General features: G+C 44.1%; 1 protein-coding gene across 4 annotated transcripts in view; it reads left to right on the top strand.

The window, feature by feature from the left end:
- Positions 1–11,678: 11,678 nt before the first annotated feature.
- The window catches only part of FAM118B (family with sequence similarity 118 member B), a 126,858-nt gene continuing 118,397 nt past the window's right edge, over positions 11,679–20,139 (top strand). For all 4 annotated transcript variants that reach the window (XM_082274277.1, XM_082274275.1, XM_082274274.1 and 1 more), the window contains exon 1: positions 11,679–11,692. The gene's annotated coding sequence lies outside the window, so the exon portion shown is untranslated. The remainder of the gene's footprint in view (positions 11,693–20,139) is intronic.

Genomic DNA, 20,139 nt, shown 5'->3' with positions numbered 1-20,139 from the left:
AATGAATGGTCTATAATTTTGATCATAGGTGTATTTTAAATGATTGAGACAGAATATCAACCAAAAATTAAGAAAAAAGAAACACATGATACAAATGTTATAAATTGAGTTGCAGTTCAATGAGTAAAATAAGTATTTGATCCCCAAGCAAAACATGACTTAGTACTTGGAGAAACCCTTGTTGGCAAGCACAGCGGTAAGATGTTTCTTGTACCAGGTTTGCACACATCTCAGGAGGGATTTTGGTCCACTCTGCTTTACAGATCTTCTCTAAATCCTTAAGGTTTTCTGGCTGGCTAGGTCACTTCATGACCTTAATGTGCTTCTTCTTCAGCCACTCCTTTGTTGCCTTGGTGGTATGTTTTGGGTCATTGTCATGCTGGAAGACCCATCCATGATCCATCCTTATGGTGTGAATACACGATTAGAATATCACCCGATCATTCGACCACCGACTTTTGAAAAAGTATTTTTCGGTCGAAAACGTTGCCAACATACACGGTCCAAATATCGCCCGACCGTTGCCTGCCGACCATCAAAACAGTGTTCGTCGGTCGAAAACGTTGCCAACATTAACATATTATACAGATTTAAACTGAACGACCTCAACACCAACGTATAGAATATCGTTCTTTCGCAAACGAGACGACAGAATTTTTCGTGTTTTTCAAACGGTATTTTTCGTTCTCAATATCGATATCGCTCATTGATGGCTGGGCATTAACGAGTAGAATATCGGCCGATCGCTCGCTGAACGGAAATTTTCGGCCCATTTTCTTATTGTGTATTCCAGCCATTAGTGTTCTGGCTGAGGAAAGTAGGTTCTCATCCAAGGTTTTACAATTCATGGCCCCGTCCATTGGCCTCTCAATGTGGCAAAGTCGGCCTGTACCTTTAGCAGCATAATGTTTCCACCTCCGTGCTTGACTCTTGGGATGGTGTTCTTAGGGTCATAGTCAGCATTTTTCTTTTTCCAAACACAGCGAGTCGAGTTAATGCCAAAGAGCTCTATTTTTGGTCTCATCACAACACTTTCTTCCAATCCTTCTTTGAATAATTTGATGTTCATTGGCAAATTTCAGACAGGCCTGTACATGTGCCTTCTTGAGGAGGGGGATTTCAATTCATGGCAGCGTATTGTGTTACCAATGGTTTTTTGGTGACTGTGGCCCAACTGCCTTGAGATCATTCACAAGCTCCTCCCATGTAGTTCTGGGCTGATCCCTCACTTTTCTCATGATCATCCCTACCCCATGAGGCAAAATCTTACATGGAGCTTCAGACTGAGGGGCAATTGATGGTTAATTTGTATTTCTTCCATTTGCGAATAATCGCTCCAACAATTGTCTCCTTCTTACCAAGCTTCTTGTTGGTGGTCTTGTAGCTCATTCCAGCCTTGTGCAGGTCTACAATCTTGTCCCTGATGTCCTTTGACAGCTCTTTGGTCTTGCCTGTGATGGTGAGGTTTGAATGGATTCTGTGGACAGGTGTTTTTTTACACACATAACGAGTTGTCGTTAGGAGCACCTTCTTAAATGAACAGAACTAATCTGTGTACCACATGAGCACTTACTGTAGCCAGTCTGTGGGAGTCAGAATTATTGGTTGGTAGGGGTCAAATACCTCTTTTACTCACTAAACTGCAACTCAATTTATAACCCTTGTATCGAGTGTTTTTTCCCCGATTTTTGGTTGATAGTCTGTCTCTATTAAGATACACCTATTATACCCAGTGCTGTATCCTGGCCTAGGCCAACAAGGCCTAGGCCTAGGGCGGCACTTTGCAGGGGGGGCAGCAAAAAAGCTGCACACCGCAATAAAAAAAAAGAGCCTCCTCCCAGCTCCCACATGAAAAGGGTCCCCGCCGGCTTGCGCAACACTTTTAGTTTAGTGCCAGTATTATGGGGCGAATTGGGCCAGAGGGAAGGGTCCAGGAGGCAAATCAGTCTGGCACCCCCATAAAGCAGTCACACTGCTACCTGCCGGTATGATAGGCTGCACTAATTGGCACTGATAGGCAACACTGGTGGCCACTGATGGGGCTGTACTGATGGCCACTGATGAGGCCACACTGATGAGCCTGCACTGATGGGCAGTAATGAGACAGCACTGATGAGGCTGAACTTATGAGAACTGATAAGGCTATGCTGATGGGCACAGATAGACTGTGGTTGTGGTCTGTGGTGGGTGGGTTGTGGTACAGATGAGGGGTGGGTCATATTTAAATTAGGGGGTGCACAAACCTAGTCAGGCCTAGGGCAGCACAAAACCTAAATACACCACTGATTATACCAATTATAAAACCTTCATTTATTTGTAAGTGGGCAAACTTACAAAATCTGCAGGGGATCAAATAATTATTTTCACCACTACATACAGCTAAAATTGAATATATTCCCAGAGCCTGAGCTCAGGAGCTGGTCTCCTGGGCTTACCAAGTGCTCTCAAATATCCCCTTTTTGCCACATCGCTAGTAGTCAAGAAAAACCCTGCTGAAAAAAGGATCAGTGGGAGCAATGTACCTTACATTGGTGGCCAGTGGGAAGAATGCTGCTGTTACAATGGTGGTCAGATTGGCACCCCTACAGATAGCTATAAAGATAATTGGAGTCATGGCGTTGGCTCATCCAAGGTGCAGTGGGCCCAGAACTATGCAGGCCCTATTAAATGGGAGGTCAATAAGCCACAACTCTAGGAACTCTCAGCAACCTCTTGACTCAGGAAGACCACCAGGGATCCATGTAACCCTAGTTGAGAATGGCTGATTTGGAATGGCCATTTCAGAAGGCAGTAAATGCTGCTTCATGTAGTTTAGGGAAGAAAAACTGCAATTTAATCCATTCAAGAACTACAAGTCCCAGGAAAGATTTATGTGTTGATGTGTTGACAAGTCTCACTAAACTCAGACAAACTTTGGTTCACCGTCTTTGGTGGAATTACTGGCCCCAACACATCTTAGCTGGAATTAGATACTGGAAACAAGGACACCTGGCCAATGTGTCATAGCTTGAGTGTTGTGTCATCACCTACAATGCAGTGTCAGAGGACGATTCTTTGAAGTGGAAAAATTAAAGGGCCTGAAAACGTCTTCCAGAATCATAAATTATTTTTGCAGCTTTGTCTTTGAGCATCTCATAAAATAAAGAAATTCACACAAAAAAATGATGTAAAAGGCATTCTGTCCCAATGACAAAGGAGCCATGTGTTGTTTTTTTTTTGTACTTTTATGTTATTTTGGTGAAACGGACAGAACTACTGTACATTCACTTGTCAACTAAGATTGTTACATTTTAGGAGAGTCCTGCTGTTGAATATATGAAAAATAAACCCTTTAGGCTGGATTCACACTAATGCGTTTTCATGCTTTTTGCAGCAATGCATTTAATTTTACATGGGTTCCTATGGAACACGTTCACATCAATGCATTTTTGGAAAGGGTCAGGGACTTTTTTCCTGCAAAATGCAGCGTTTTGCATGTAATAGTATTCAATGGACCTGCATCCAAAACGCAAGTATTGCGTTTTTTTACCGCGATTTGCGTTTTGTGTTTTTAAATCTGCCCAACAAAAAATTTTCCCAAAAAACCCCAAAAATCATAGAAAACGCAAAACGCAAATTGCGGTAAAGTCGCGGCAAAATTGCGGTTAAAAAAAACATGGAAAGCACTACAGTAATGCTCAAAAGCAACATGCATAGGTATGAATCGAGCCTAAATCTAGAGTTTGTTCTGCCTAAGGCTCTGTTCATACGTGAGCGTTCTTCAGCTCGTAAAACGCTTATCTCTGGAGTCTCAAAATACCCAACAAGCAAAATCCTATTCATTTTAATGGCCCCCGTATGAACGTTTTGTCACCTGAAGCAAAACGCCTAAAGCTTAAAAAAGTACAGGAGCTTCTTTTTTGGCAGATTACAAGCGTTTTTGTTAGATGTCAATGCCTGCCTCCAAATCCCTGCAAAAAACACCCAACAAAAACGTCTGAAAATTATACGCTTCAGGTGTGAATGGACCTAAAATTTGCACAATTTTGCTGTGATTTTTAGTCCCTGCACTACTTTGAAGTTGTTGCAGCTTGATATGAATGGTACTCATTGGAAATCATGGGATACAACTTGTCATGCGACTTTGCAGTCCAAAATTGCAGGACAAGTGTGAAAGGGGCCTTAATTCTGCCTTCCCTGGTTCCTCCTTTCCCCCTGTAGTTCTCACTCTGGCAAGAGCCCGCAGTTTAAGGCTCAATTGACACCAATGCATTGTTTCATGCTTTTTGGAGAACCGCTGTAAATTTTTTTAACATAGGTTCCTATGGAACATGTTATCAATGCCTTTTTGTGCCTATGTGTTTTTATAAAGGGTCATGGACTTTTTTAACCACTTAAGCCCCGGAAGATTTTACCCCCATTCCGACCAGGGGGTATTTTGCGATTCGGCACTGCGTGACTTTAACGGACAATTGCGCGGTCGTGCGACACTGTACCTAAACGAATTTGGCGTCCTTTTTTTCCCACAAACAGAGCTTTCTTTTGGTGGTATTTGATCACCTGTGCGATTTTTTGATCACGCGCTATAAACAAAAAAAGAGCGTCAATTTTGCAAAAATAACAATATTTTTCACATTTTTTTTATATGAAATTCCCCCAAATAAAATGTAAAAATCTAAATTTTTTAACATTTTCGGCCAATTTGTTTTATGCTACCTATGTTTGGTAAAAAAAAATTGCAAAAAGCATATTTTGATTGGTTTGCGCAAAAGTTATCGCGTTTACTAACAAAGGGAAAGATTTTTGTCATTTTTGTTTTTTTTTTTTTAACGCCTAATGGCGGCGATCTGCGATTTTTTTTTTGCGGTACTGCGACATTGCGGCGGACAGATCGGACCCTTGACTGACATTTTTGACACTTTTGGGGTTACCAGTGACATTTCTACAGTAATCAGTGCTATATATATGCACTGTTACTGTAAAAATACACTGGTAGTGAAGGGGTTAACTTTTTTTTGAGAGGGAGGGGTTATGTGTGTCCCTAGGGGCGTGCTTTCTACTGTGATTGGCTGTGGCTTCAGCTGTAAGGACACTGATCAACGGATCTACATAGTAGATCCATGTGATCTGTTTTTTTTGCAGCGAGGAGAATGACAGGCAGCTTGTTTACACAAGCTGCCTGACATTCTCCCTCTCCCCCGCCGATCGCCGAGTGACCGGCGGACATCGGGTCCGCTGGTCACACGCGCGGGGGGGTCCGTGTCCACGCGGGAGCAGGAGCGCGCCTCCGGGGGCGCGCGCTCGCTCCCTAGACCCTCACAAGCAAGCAACGTAGCCCTACGTTAGTTTGCCTGTGAGGGGCTGACCGCTGACGTAGATAGTCGTGCGGCGGTCGGCAAGTGGTTAAATGCAAAACTATGCTTTGTTTGCATTTTTAGTTCTAAAGACTTCAATGGAGAAGCTGCAGAAAAGCATGTAGTACATTTGAACAGCGTTTATACAGCAATTTTGCCGCAGTTTGTGTTTTGCCAACAATGGTTGTGTTGTGTTTTTACGAATGGGCGTTCTTGTCAAACCAATCTCTTAGCATTCTACGAGGAGGTGAGCTGTGAGCTAGATAGGGGCAGACCAGTGGATGTGGTGTACCTGGATTTCGCTAAGGCGTTTGATACAGTTCCCCATAAGCGCTTAATTTATAAAATAAGGTCTGCAGGCATCGACCGCAGAGTTTGCTCTTGGATACGGAACTGGCTAAAAGGGCGTGTCCAAAGGGTGGTAATAAACAGCGCATACTCAGACTGGTCTGAGGTGGTAAGTGGGGTCCCCCAAGGCTCAGTCCTGGGACCAACCTTGTTCAATTAATTCATCAACAGCATTGAGGACGGGATCAGTAGCTCTATATCAGTTTTTGCAGTTGACACAAAATTGGGCAGGGCAATAACTGCACAGCATGAAGCAGATATCCTACAGAATGACCTGGACAAAATAACAGAGTGGGCAACGACATGAGGTTTAACGTGGAGAAGTGTAAGGTTTTGCACTTGGGGACTAAAAATATAAAAGCACAATACACTTTAGGGGGGAACCTTTGGGGGAATCAAAAATGGAGAAGGATCTGGGAGTCTTGGTAGAGGATAGACTAAGCAACAGCATGCAATGTCAAGCGGCAGCTGCCAAAGCCGGCAGAATATTAGCATGCATAAAGAAAGGGATGTATTCCAGAGATAAAACTATAATCCTTCCACTTTATAAAACTCTGGTCTGACCGCATCTGGAGTATTCTGTCCAGTTCTGGTCGCCAGTCCTCAGGAGGGATGTGTTGGAACGGGAGAGAGTCCATAGAAGGGCAACTATACTAATTAAGGGATTGGAGGACCTTAATTATGAAGAGCGTTTACAATCGCTTAATTTATTCTCCCTGGAGAAGAGACGCCTGAGAGGGGACATGATAGCAATTTACAAATACCTCAATGGGGATCCCAGCTTAGAAAAAAAGCTGTTCAGTCGCAAGGATTGCATGAGGACTCGAGGACATACAATGCGATTAGAGGAGAAGCGCTTTAACCTCAGGCAACGCAGGGGGTTCTTTACTGTTAGGGCTACAAGATTGTGGAATTCTCTACCACAAGAGGTGGTTTCTGCGGGAAGTATGGCTACTTTCAAAAGACTCTTGGACATACATCTCAAGGATCAGAACAATAAGGGGTATGAGAGATGACTACGGCCACGCGCCTACACAGGTTGAACTGGATGGACTATTGTCTTTATTCAACCTCAACTACTATGTAACGAATTTTCCCAACAAAAGGCTTATAAAATGCAAAACGCTAATTGCGGTAAAATCGGGGCAAAAAATGTAAAAAATGTGGAAAGCACAGCAAAAAGCACTACAGAAACGCTCAAAAGCAACATGCATGGGTGTGAACCCATCTTTTCCTGTAGTTGCACCTGCAGCCAGGCACACAGTCACTATTTGGCTGAATGAATAGTCTAAGGGTAAGCTTTTCTGATACTTTATTGCAGAACTTGAACTTGGATAGGAATATGGTAACTGTAGGATACTCCAGTACCTCTAGTAACAACTTGAGAACACTAATCTTCCTCCTATTATTGTTGTGAGTTCTTGCACATGGAGTTAGTGGACTGGGCTATACCAGGACACCAGGCACAATTTGCCCTTTGACCCATGCTGACTCTAGCGTTAGGAGGGGTAGCAGCAGCACACAGTCTCAGGCATCTCTCTCTCCAGTCTGTACTTACTAATGTCCTTGTATAATTGGACACCTCCTTACAATATCTTCCAGACACCTTTTTCAGTGATACCAGAACATTGGCATAGACGAAAGTCCCTCAGTCAGCTCCGGCAATTTTCAGCAGAAGAGGCCCCACAGCTAGCCTAGGTGGGAGCCCCAATAAACAGCAGACACATGGCAAGCCTGCCCATGAGGGCAGCAGCCCTCCAGGCCAGAATCTCCTCCTCTGGAAAAAGAACCCCTCTTCTCCAGGTCACCCAGGAACTGATTGGAGAGATGGTGGGAACCCCTCATAACGGCCACAGCAGGTGTACAGACTCGGGAACTCAGTGCAGGGATGGTGGAAGCTCCTCATAACGGCCACAGCAGGGGTACAGACTCGGGAACTCAGTGCAGGGATGGTGGAAGCTCCTCATAACGGCCACAGCAGGTGTACAGACTCAGGAACTCAGTGCAGGGATGGCGGGAGCTCCTCATAACGGCCACAGCAGGTGTACAGACTCAGGAACTCAGTGCAGGGATGGTGGGAACCCCTCATAATGGCCACAGCAGATGTACAGACTCAGGAACTCAGTGCAGGGATGGTGGAAGCCCCTCATAACGGCCACAGCAGGTGTACAGACTCAGGAACTCAGTGCAGGGATGATGGGAGCCCCTCATAATGGCCACAGCAGGTGTACAGACTCAGGAACTCAGTGTAGGGATGGTGAGAGCCCCTCGCAATGGGCACAGCAGGTTTGCAGACCCAGGAACTCAGTGTAGGGATGGTGGAAGCCCTCATAATGAGCACAGCAGGTGTGCAGACCCAGAAACTCTGTGAAGGAATTGTTTGAACACCTCAGAATGGGCACAGCAGGTATACAGACCCAGGAAATCAGTGTAGGGATAGTGGGAGCCCCTCATAATGGGCACCGCAGGTATTCAGACCCTGGAACTAAATGCAGGGATGGTAGGAGCCCCTCATAATGGGCACAGCAGGTGTGCAGACCCAGGAACTCAGTGCAGGGATGGCGGGAGCTCCTCATAACGGGCACAGCAGGTGTACAGACCCAGGAGCTCAGTGCAGGAATGGTGAGAGCTCCTCACTATGGGCACAGCAGGTGTACAGACACAGGAACTCAGTGCAGGGATGGTGGGAGATCCTCATAATGGGCACAGCAGGTGTACAGACACAGGAACTCAGTGTAAGGATGGTGGGAGCTCCTCATATTTGACACAGCAGGAATGCAGACCCAGGAACTCAGTGCAGGGATGGTGGGAACCCCTCAGATAAAAATGTTGATAGATAACTGTATTTAAAGAGAACCAAGGGCAAAATAAAAAATAACATAAATATGATTTTAAGTCATATGAAATAAAGCTGAACATTGTGAGCAGCAGTCTTATATAATGGTCCCAACTCCTTTAACAGCCACCTTTTCCAAAAAACTTGTCCTATTCTAGGAAGTGGAATACTGAAATCCACTGGAAGGATCAACAGATGACGATATTGTATTACATGGGGATCTCCGAGTACCGCAAACCACTGTCCTAAGGCTAGTGACGGACAACACTAGTCTGACAATCCAGCCATTTATTTTATCATTTATCATTTATTTTATCATTTTCTAGGGAGGTACTCCTCCCATTTCATTTTTGTAAATATTTTATTATATCTTTTCATGTGACAACACTGAAGAAATGACACTTTGCTACAAAGTAAAGTAGTGAGTGTACGGCTTGAATAACAGTGTAAATTTGCTGTCCCCTCAAAATAACTCAACACACAGCCATTAATGTCTAAACCCCTGGCAACAAAAGTGAGTACACCCCTAAGTGAAATTCTCCAAATTGGGCCCAATTAGCCTTTTTCCCTCCCCCAGTGTCATGTGACTCATTAGTGTTACAAAGTCTCAGGTATGAATGGGGATTAGGTGTGTTCAATTTGTTGTTATTGCTCTCACTCTCTCATACTGGTCACTGGAAGTTCAACATGGCACCTCATGGAAAAGAAACTCTCTGAGGATCTGGAAAAAAGAATTGTTGCTTTAAATAAAGATGGCCTAGACTATAAGAAGATTGCCAAGACCCTGAAACTGAGCTTCATCATGGTGGCCAAGACCATACAGCGGTTTAACAGGACAGGTTCCACTCAGAACATGCATCGCCATGGTCGACCAAAGAAGTTGAGTGCACTTGCTTAGCGCCATATCCAGAGGTTGTCTTTGGGAAATAGACGTATGAGTGCTGCCAGCATTGCGGCAAAGGTCGAAGGGGTGGGGGGTCAGCCTGTCGGTGCTCAGACCATACGCCGCACACTGCATCAAATTGGTCTGCATGGCTGTCATCCCAGAAGGAAGCCTCTTCTAAAGATGATGCACAAGAAAGCCCTGAAGAAAAGCAGACTAAGGACATGGATTACTGGAACCATGTCCTGTGGTCTGATGAGACCAAGATAAACTTATTTGGTTCAGATGGTGTTAAGTGTGTGTGGCGGCAACCAGGTGAGGAGTACAAAGACAAGTGTGTCTTGCCTACAGTCAAGCATGGTGGTGGGAGTGTCATGGTCTGGGACTGCATGAGTGCTGCCGGCACTGGGGAGCTACAGTTCATTGAGGGAGCCATGAATGCCAACATGTACTGTGACATACTGAAGCAGAGCATGATCCCCTCCATTTGGGACTGGGCCCCAGGGCAGTATTCCAACATGATAATGACCCCAGACACGCCTCCAAGACGACCAATGCCTTGCTAAAGAAGCTGAGGGTAAAGGTGATGGACTGGCCAAACATGTCTCCAGACCTAAACCCTCATGAGCATTTGTGGGGCATCCTCAAAAGGAAGGTGCGCAAGGACTCTAACATCCACCAGCTCCGTGATGTCATCATGGAGGAGTGGAAGAGAACTCCAGTGGCAACCTGTGAAGCTCTGGTGAACTCCATGCCCAAGAGGGTTAAGGTAGTGCTGGAAAATAATGGTGGTCACACAAAATATTGACACTTTTGGCCCAATTTGGACATTGTCACTTAGGGGTGTACTCACTTTTGTTGCCAGCAGTTTAGACATTAATGGCTGTGTGTTGAGTTATTTTGAGGGGACAGCAAATTTACACTGTTATACAAGCTGTACACTCACTACTTTACATTGTAGCAAAGTGTAATTTCTTCAGTGTTGTCACATGAAAAGATAGAATAAAATATTTACATAAAATGTGAGGGGTGTACTCACTTTTGTGAGATACTGTGTATATATATATATATATATATATATATATATATATATATATATATATATATACAGTACATATATGTGACTGTTACTATCACCGTTTTTGTTTACTCTTTTGTTTATTTTCGGAGGACACCAAAGATTTATACATCTTTTTTCCATTTAAATACATTGTTTGAAGTTTAGGTTCCCCCATATCCACCCCCCATTTCCCCAAGCTCATTCCCCGTCCTAAACTTTTTTGTTGTTGAGGGATGTCAAACTCAATTTCAATGTGGGTCGCATCAGTATTATTGTTACTCTCAAAGGGTTGGTTGTATCTGCAAGACTAGATGTCCAGACCAAGTCCCCCCACCATCAGAAGTCAAAAGTCCCCCACCCTCCCTTACATCACAGTGCACCCCCTTTACCTTGTCCTGCTGCTGGGTAGAAGCTGGGGCTTAGCTTGGAAGCAGAAAGTGCAGGGTCTGGATGAGGACCAGAGGAGGGCTGGAGTCAGTTGCTGGGGTTTGCTGAATGCTGAGACCAGTGAAGGTAGAGATGAAGGGGAAGGGGGGGAGTGGGGGGCTGCGGGTGCACAGAGAGGTGCCGGATCTGTAGGAGAAGTTCTGTCCTCCTCTCTGCTGCTAACTCCTTAGAAAGGGGGCTGTCAGAGACGAGCATCTTTGTGGTTGCACGAAGAAACGCAGGATCTGGTAGAGGAGTTCTGTCCTCCTCTCTGCTGCTTACTGCTGAGACAAGTTGGGGCAGGGATGGGGGGGGGGGTCGCATCTGCAGGAGAGGTGCGAGGGTCGCGTGAAATTTCCTGAAAGGCTGGATTCGGACCACTGGCCTTGTGTTTGACACATGTAGTTTAACAGATCGCTGCTGTTTTAGCAGTCAAAGATCATGCTTGAAAATTCCATAAAATATTACACTGGCCGTATAAAGCATTGACATTACTAAAAAAATAAAAAGACAGATTGGTTAAACACACAAAGAAAAAACAAGACAAAATGGAATAAAAGATCTCAGCCAGCATTGCCTATCTTGTAGAATGTATATTTTCAGAGCTACATAGGGAAGCCTATTAGAATGAGCCTCCTCTCCAGGGTAGGACAGGCTGGCCACATTACCAGTAAGAAAACACTAGATGGCAGTAGAGCTCCACAGCCGGCCGGCGATTGCGCAGTATAAGAAGTGTGAGCCGTGTGCCTCTCCGTAGAGAATGCGACTGTGAGAAGGAGAGTGAGAGAGCCGGTGACACCCTGCAGGTAATTGTGTCCGGTGTCCCCAGTACCCCCTCCACATACATTGTATACTGTACTGACTATACACTGCACCGGGTACCATATATACACACCACACAGTGTACTCCTCCACATACATTGTATACTGCAGTCTGCTCCGAGTATTCTTTACAGCACACAGTATACACTGCACTGTACATTACATATTCTCCATATATACCATTCACTATAAGACACAGCATAGTGTACATTATATACCCTGCACACCTCCATATACATTATATATACCCTGCACCCCTCTATATACATTATATATACCCTGCACACCTCTATATACATTATATATACCCTGCACCCCTCCATATACATTATATATACCCTGCACACTTCCATATACATTATATATATATATATATATATATATATATATATATATATATATACCCTGCACACCTCCGTATACATTATATATACCCTGCACACTTCCATATACATTATATATATATATATATATATATACCCTGCACACCTCCGTATACATTATATATACCCTGCACACTTCCATATACATTATATATATATATATATATATATATATATATATACCCTGCACACCTCCGTATACATTATATATACCCTGCACACTTCCATATACATTATATATATATATACCCTGCACACCTCCATATACATTATATATACCCTGCACACTTCCATATACATTATATATATATATATATATATATATATATATATATATATACCCTGCACACCTCCGTATACATTATATATACCCTGCACTGTACATTAAATATTCTCCATATATACCATTCACTATAAGACACAGCATAGTGTGTATATATATATATATATATATATATACCCTGCACCCCTCCATATACATTATATATACCCTGCACCCCTCCATATACATTATATATACCCTGCACACCTCCCATATACATTATATATACCCTGCACACCTCCCATATACATTATATATACCCTGCACCCCTCCATATACATTATATATACCCTGCACACCTCCATATACATTATATATACCCTGCACACCCCCATATACATTATATATACCCTGCATACCTCCATATACATTATATATACCCTGCACCCCCCATATACATTATATATATATATATATATATATACCCTGCACACCTCCATATACATTATATATACCCTGCACACCTCCCATATACATTATATATCCCCTGCACACCTCCCATATACATAGATATATATATATATATATATATATATCTATCTATCTATCCCCTGCACACCTCCATATAAATTATATATATATATATATATATATATATATATATATATATATCCCCTGCACACCTCCATATACATTATATATATATATACCCTGCACACCTCAATATACAATATATATATATATATATATATATATATATATATACCCTGCACACCTCCGTATACATTATATATACCCTGCACACCTCCCGTATACATTATATATACCCTGCACACCTCCCGTATACATTATATATACCCTGCACACCTCCCATATACATTATATATACCCTGCACCCCTCCATATACATTATATATACCCTGCACACCTCCATATACATTATATATACCCTGCACACCTCCATATACATTATATATACCCTGCACACCCCATATACATTATATATACCCTGCACACCCCCATATACATTATATATACCCTGCATACCTCCATATACATTATATATACCCTGCACACCCCATATACATTATATATACCCTGCACCCCCCATATACATTATATATATATATACCCTGCACACCTCCATATACATTATATATACCCTGCACACCTCCCATATACATTATATATCCCCTGCACACCTCCCATATACATATATATATATATATATATATCCCCTGCACACCTCCATATAAATTATATATATATATCCCCCCTGCACACCTCTATATACATTATATATATATATATATATATATATATATCCCCTGCACACCTCCAAATACATTATATATATATATATATATATATACCCTGCACACCTCCATATACAATATATATATATATATATATATATATATATATATATATATATATATATATATATATATATATATATATACCCTGCACACCTCCGTATACATTATATATACCCTGCACACCTCCCATATACATTATATATACCCTGCACACCTCCCATATACACCATATATTCCCTGCATGCCTTTATATACATTATATATACCCGGCACAACTCCATATACATTATATATACCCTGCATACCTCCGTATACATTTTATACACTGTACAGTGCATAGAACACTGCCGATATATCACACACTGTGATAAGAGGGTTCTGCCAGCCCCCATCATTCTGCCCTAATCACCGCACACTGTGATCGCTGGTGGCTGCTGGTAGAACTCTCACTGTTGGGCACCATTTACTCCTCCTATTGATTTTCAGTGCAGTAGATCTCCGGTTGTTTTCCAGCTGCAGTCATAAGGTGTCTCTGATGGTGTGGAGAGATCTGTAGGTGTATTTTGTTATGGGATTGTCTTTATAAAACATAATGTAACGTGTGGCAGCCTCACAGGGAAAAGGCAAACCGTGTCATAGCAAACCCCATAGAACTGAAAGACTGTGGTATGTGCAGCCAGTGTGACACCAGAGAGGGGGGGGGAGGTTACACCATGACATCATGGGGAAGATTTACTAAAGCTGGAGAGTGCAAAATCTGTCACAGCTCTACATAGAAACCAATCAGCTTTCAGTTTTTTTTTGTCAAAGCCTAATTGAATAAACTTAATGCCTCGTACACAGATCAGATAATCAGATGACTTATAATAATAATGACTTATCATTGGCATTGGCAACGCGTACTAAACGTATGATTTTTTTTTTTTCATGCGATTCTGGAAAAGCTTCCTGGTTGTGTAGCTAGGTATCGGAGAGTGCAAACCAAAAACAATGGCGGCCAGGCTTCTTCGTGTTTCTGATCCTGCGCGGTCTTGGAATATTTTAGCGGACGCATATTGTACTGATTAAACGATCGTCGATCGCTAGACCATCGTACGACAAAAGTTTTCCTGTTTGTCCCTTCAGGTTTTGTTGGATCGGCTGTCAAAAGCTGTGTACTAACAATCAGATTATTGTGCGATCAATTCGAAAGCGATTCTTTTTTGTACGATTATCTGATCGTGTGTAGGAGGCATAAGTTAGAACCTGATTGGCTACCATGCACAGCTGCTCCAGATTCTGAGTGCACAAGTTTAAAGCTGGATACACACTATACTGTACAACTTTTGTTGTTAGATTTCCTTTAGATTTACCTTCAATTATGTAGTTGAAGGGGCTGACTGACTGCATACAAATTAAAAGGGTTTAGGTTTTACCTCATATTATATGGTTTTGGCCAATCTAAAGGAAAAAAATCTAATGATAATTGTATAGTGTGTATCCAGCTTTAGTAAATCTCCCCCAATGCAGCACTATATACACTGACACAATGGGCTCGATTTACTGAAACTGGAGCGTGCAAGATCTGATGCAGCTGTGCATGGTAGCCAATCCGCTTCTAACTTCAGCTTGTTTAATTATGCTTTGACAAAACAACCTGGAAGCTGATTGGTTTCTATGCACAGGTGCACTAGACTTTGCACGCTCCAGTTTTAGTAAATCAATCCCACAGTTGACATCGTAATGTGCAGTCAATGTGACACCAGAAAGGAGGCTACATTCTAATACACTGCAGCACTATATACACTGACACACACTGCGGCCACTGCATCGCTGTGTACACTGACACACACTGCAGCCACTGCATCGCTGTGTACTCTGACACACACTGCGTCCACTGCATTGCTGTGTACACTGAGACACACTGCGTCCACTGCATTGCTGTGTACACTGAAACACACTGCGTCCACTGCATTGCTGTGTACACTGAGACACACTGCGTCCACTGCATTGCTGTGTACACTGAGACACACTGCGTCCACTGCATTGCTGTGTACACTGAGACACACTGCGTCCACTGCATTGCTGTGTACACTGAGACACACTGCGTCCACTGCATTGCTGTGTACACTGAGACACACTGCGTCCACTGCATTGCTGTGTGCACTGAGACACACTGCGTCCACTGCATTGCTGTGTGCACTGAGACACACTGCGTCCACTGCATTGCTGTGTGCACTGAGACACACTGCGTCCACTGCATTGCTGTGTACACTGAGACACACTGCGTCCACTGCATTGCTGTGTACACTGAGACACACTGCGTCCACTGCATTGCTGTGTACACTGAGACACACTGCGTCCACTGCATTGCTGTGTACGCTGAGACACACTGCGTCCACTGCATTGCTGTGTACGCTGAGACACACTGCTGTGTACACTGAGACACACTGCGTCCACTGCATTGCTGTGTACGCTGAGACACACTGCGTCCACTGCATTGCTGTGTACGCTGAGACACACTGCGTCCACTGCATTGCTGTGTACGCTGAGACACACTGCGTCCACTGCATTGCTGTGTACGCTGAGACACACTGCGTCCACTGCATTGCTGTGTACGCTGAGACACACTGCGTCCACTGCATTGCTGTGTACACTGAGACACACTGCGTCCACTGCATTGCTGTGTACGCTGAGACACACTGCGTCCACTGCATTGCTGTGTACGCTGAGACACACTGCTGTGTACACTGAGACACACTGCGTCCACTGCATTGCTGTGTACGCTGAGACACACTGCGTCCACTGCATTGCTGTGTACGCTGAGACACGCTGCGTCCACTGCATTGCTGTGTACGCTGAGACACGCTGCGTCCACTGCATTGCTGTGTACGCTGAGACACGCTGCGTCCACTGCATTGCTGTGTACGCTGAGACACGCTGCGTCCACTGCATTGCTGTGTACGCTGAGACACGCTGCGTCCACTGCATTGCTGTGTACGCTGAGACACGCTGCGTCCACTGCATTGCTGTGTACGCTGAGACACGCTGCGTCCACTGCATTGCTGTGTACGCTGAGACACGCTGCGTCCACTGCATTGCTGTGTACGCTGAGACACGCTGCGTCCACTGCATTGCTGTGTACGCTGAGACACGCTGCGTCCACTGCATTGCTGTGTACGCTGAGACACGCTGCGTCCACTGCATTGCTGTGTACGCTGAGACACGCTGCGTCCACTGCATTGCTGTGTACGCTGAGACACGCTGCGTCCACTGCATTGCTGTGTACGCTGAGACACGCTGCGTCCACTGCATTGCTGTGTACGCTGAGACACGCTGCGTCCACTGCATTGCTGTGTACGCTGAGACACGCTGCGTCCACTGCATTGCTGTGTACGCTGAGACACGCTGCGGCCACTGCATTGCTGTGTACGCTGACACACGCTGCGGCCACTGCATCGCTGTGTACACTGTCACACACTGCTGACATTTCTGTTCTTGTATTATGGAGATATCAGATCTGTGGTGGAGGTCATAATAGTAAAATAAAACTGGTATTGTTATGGGACTCCCCCAGGTGTTTGCTATTCCTTGACTAGGACCTCAGATGTCGGCATTCCAAATGTTGCACTGCTGTGTTATTGGATCCCAAATGGCAATGCCAGTGTATTCTAGTACCCCAAACATTGGCTGGGCCGTGTTCTCTGACCTCAAATCTTAACACCACTGTGCTCTAGGACCCCAAATGTTGGTTTTGCAGTGTCCTGGAACCCACACATGTCAGTGCCACCATGTCCTGGGGCCTCAAATGTTGGCTCCCTTGTATTTTTGCACCCCATATGTCAGCACCACTGTGTTTTGGGACCCCAGATATCAGCTCTGCAGTGTCCTGAGAACTTAAATATTGGCACCTCTGTGTTCTGGGACCTCAAATGTTGGTTTTGCAGTAATCTGGGACCCCAAATGTCAGCGCTGCCTTGCTTTGTCAGTACCTTTTTTGGATTCTCTCCAGACCTTCTACTCTCAACCATTCCAACCCCCCTCTGCCCAGTGGTTGGTGCCATATAATTCTTTAGCCCTCCACCCCCTTTCCCCAGTCGTTGATGCCCCCCACTTTTTCCCAGGTCTGGACCCCCCCCCCCCCCCAATTCTCCTTAGTACTGGCTCTGGCCTCTAAAATCTGACTTCCAATAGGATGTGATATTTCCCTTGCTGTGCTGTTCATTCATCTTAGTAGGTGAGTCGGTGGTGACCCCTGCCAACCAATCGACAGTCACCTTTCGTTGTACTGACTTGTGTAAACTATAAAAGGTGAAGTCTGTTTGCTGTAGGGTACGGCAGTGTACACATCAGGAGTGCTGTGTTGCTGTCCAAAAAAAGTCCTTTTAAGTACTGTCAGTGGACAGGAAACAGAGGTGTCAGTGATACAATCCTGCCTATAAAATGGCAGTGACACCCACCAGGAAGAAGCTCTCCCTGTCATTCATCTAGGGTCACTCTGCCCTCCGGGGTGCCAAACAATACCGTACATGGCACCAACACCACAATACTGCCCAGGGTGTTACACAATGGCCGGGATTACTACAGGGTGAATCTGATGTAGAGGGAAACCATATATGCTCTTGTGATTGCTGCTGTGTTAACCTGAAAGTCATTTTATTCTTTTATGTTTGACATAACCTAAGGCTGGCCATACACTATACAATTTTCTTGTTCAACTTTCCTTTAGATTTACCAAAACCATGTAATATAGGGTCAAACCTAAACACTTTCAATTTGTATGCAATCAGGAAGGCCCTTGCACTACATAGTTTAAGGTAAATCTAAAGGAAATTGAATAAGAAAATTGTATAGTGTATGGCCAGCCTTAACCCTGCAGATCTTTCTCTTTAACCCTTTTGCTGCCAGAGCCGTTTCCAAAAGGTTTTCTTCTTTTTTTTTTTTTTTTTACCCACATTTTAAAAAATATATTTACGCTTGATTACTTAATGTTAAATATTTTCTGAAAGCAGAGACCCTGCAGAATAAAATGGTGGTGGTTCCAGTTTTTTTTTTTATGTTCCATAATATTGGCACACTTGTTAAGTGCAAAATTTCTGTTAAAAAAAAAAAAATACACTAAAGTAAATTTTGGGACACACAATATATTACCCAATTATTAGTAACAAATTAAAAATGATGCTATGCTATAAAAGTAGATACCAAACATGTTAAGTCTTAAAATTCTGTGCATCTGTGAATGGCAACAAACTTTGGTACCCTCCATTTTACATAAGTGACACTTTTGTTTTATACTTGCCTAGGTGGATGCAGCATTCATGAGCAGAGAACCGCTGTTTGCTCTGCACTCAGCCATGCCCCCCCCCCCAACGCAACCACTGGAGCGCTGGGCAGTGGAGGAGGTGGGAGCGGCTCGCTGACAGGCTGAGCCAGGTGCCGGTCCAGGCTCCTGGGTGGATCCCGACCATATGGTCACGATCTTTATCTGACCTGGACCGGCTCTGTGACGTCAACTGAAAAACGAGTGATAGGCGTGCAGAATGAACTGCACTTCTGTGATCTGCAGGAGAAGTACGGCCAAATGAGCTTTGGCTGTACTTCTCCTTTAAAAGCCTTTACAGGGTCTCACTTTTGACATAACCATGAATAATAAGCCTAGAATTATTGCTTCCACTCTGGCATGTGTGGCGATATGTAACGTGTCGCGCAGTGACAACATGTTTCTGCTTGTATGGGGGGGCTCAACTTTTTTTTATTGGGGGGGGGTTAAGTGCTTGAGTGTAAGGTAATTTTTTTTTTTTTTATCTTTTTTCACATATTAGACAAAAAGTGTTCCCCCTATGTGATACTATATTGTTGTGATGGCTTTATTGAGACATCGGGGTCAGGTATCTCACTGGCCCTCCATTGAAGTTAATGCTCCATTAGCTTCTTCCCTGGCCACAGCAGCTGGAGGAAGTGCCAGTCAAACCCACAAATGATGTACGGTAATACATATCACTTCAGGGTTCTGCTAGACTTGGGAGATCAGCCAGGGAATTTTCCATGGTCTCCCTCCTCTCTACCCAACAGCACTCGCCATACCAGTCCCAGACCTGCAGGTGGAGTCTGGGAAACCTTGCGGTGGGGTGGGGGCTTAGGCATTGTACCGGAGGTGTGCGGAAGCCATTGGGTGGCTGTAGAGTTGGTTTGTCGGGTTTACACGCACACCCAGCTGCCTTAGTAGCCTTGGGGCTCCAACTTACGCTAGTGTGACTTTGATGTGACTTTACACTCATTGACCCTCAAGTCCCATCAAAGCAGTGCAGGAACCTTTTCAAAGTCCCTGCAAAGATCGGAACAGATGCCATTGAAATCAATGGCCTGTGACTTGTCATGCAACTTTGTGTCTGTGACAAGTCACACTAGTGTAAATGGAGCCTAACTGTAAATCCCCTCACTGCTTTCGATGTGTGCCGTCTGCCAGTGGCAGCGAAAGGGTTTAATCA

This window comes from Pelophylax lessonae, assembly GCF_965119305.1.
Source record: "Pelophylax lessonae genome assembly, chromosome: 12".
Taxonomy (NCBI): domain Eukaryota; kingdom Metazoa; phylum Chordata; class Amphibia; order Anura; family Ranidae; genus Pelophylax; species Pelophylax lessonae.
This window is presented reverse-complemented; position numbering and strand designations above follow the sequence as displayed.